A 1,634-nucleotide genomic window follows, 5' to 3' on the forward strand; every position below is an offset into this window, starting at 1 on the left:
AGCCCTACAGCCCTTTGTTTGTCCCCAGGGGACCCGGGGACACTGTAGGACCCCATGGGACACCCTCACCCCATGGGACCCCTTGACCCTATGGGATCCTGGGGGGCCTATGGGACCCTATATGATCCCCTGAACCCATGGGACCCTTTGACCCTACAGAACTTTGGGATCCCGTGGGACCTCCTGACCCTGGGGGACCCCCTGACCCCATGTAACCTCTGACCCTATGGGACCCTGGGGGCCCTATGGGACCCTATATGACCCCCTCACCCCATGGGACCCCTTGACCCTATGGGACCCTGGGGGCCCTATGGGACCCTATATGACCCCTTGACCCCACGGGACCCCTTGACCCTACAGAACTTTGGGACCCCGTGGGACCTCCTGACCCTGGGGGACCCCCTGACCCCACGTAACCTCTGACCCTATGGGACCCCCTGACCCTATGGGACCCCATGGGACCCCCTGACCCTACAGAACTCTGGGACCCCGTGGGACCCCCTGACCCTGTGTAACCCCTGGCCCGATGGGATCCTGTGGGGCCTATGGGACCCTATATGACCCCCTGACCCCATGGCACCCCTTGACCCTACAGAACTTTGGGACCTCGTGGGACCTCCTGACCCTGGGGGACCCCCTACCCGGGGACACTGTAGGACCCCATGGGACACCCTCACCCCATGGGACCCCTTGACCCTATGGGATCCTGGGGGGCCTATGGGACCCTATATGATCCCCTGAACCCATGGGACCCTTTGACCCTACAGAACTTTGGGATCCCGTGGGACCTCCTGACCCTGGGGGACCCCCTGACCCCATGTAACCTCTGACCCTATGGGACCCTGGGGGCCCTATGGGACCCTATATGACCCCCTCACCCCATGGGACCCCTTGACCCTATGGGACCCTGGGGGCCCTATGGGACCCTATATGACCCCTTGACCCCACGGGACCCCTTGACCCTACAGAACTTTGGGACCCCGTGGGACCTCCTGACCCTGGGGGACCCCCTGACCCCATGTAACCTCTGACCCTATGGGACCCTGGGGGCCCTATGGGACCCTATATGACCCCTTGACCCCACGGGACCCCTTGACCCTACAGAACTTTGGGACCCCGTGGGACCTCCTGACCCTGGGGGACCCCCTGACCCCATGTAACCTCTGACCCTATGGGACCCTGGGGGCCCTATGGGACCCTATATGACCCCTTGACCCCACGGGACCCCTTGACCCTACAGAACTTTGGGACCCCGTGGGACCTCCTGACCCTGGGGGACCCCCTGACCCCATGTAACCTCTGACCCTATGGGACCCTGGGGCCCTATGGGACTCTGGGACCCCATGGGACCCCCTGACCCTGTGTAACCTCTGACCCTATGGGACCCTGGGACCCTATGGGACCCCATGGGACACCCTGACCCTCTGGGACACCCTGATCCTATGGGACCCCTTGACCCTACAGAACTTTGGGACCCCGTGGGACCCCCTGACCCTGTGTAACCCCTGGCCCCATGGGATCTTGGGGCCTTACAGGACCCTATATGACCCCCTGACCCCACGTAACCCCTGGCCCTATGGCACCCCCTGACCCTATGGGATCCATGTCACGACCCCAGGCCCCTCCAGCCTCCC

This window comes from Calidris pugnax, unplaced genomic scaffold, assembly GCF_001431845.1.
Source record: "Calidris pugnax isolate Ruff unplaced genomic scaffold, ASM143184v1 scaffold541, whole genome shotgun sequence".
NCBI classification, from domain to species: domain Eukaryota; kingdom Metazoa; phylum Chordata; class Aves; order Charadriiformes; family Scolopacidae; genus Calidris; species Calidris pugnax.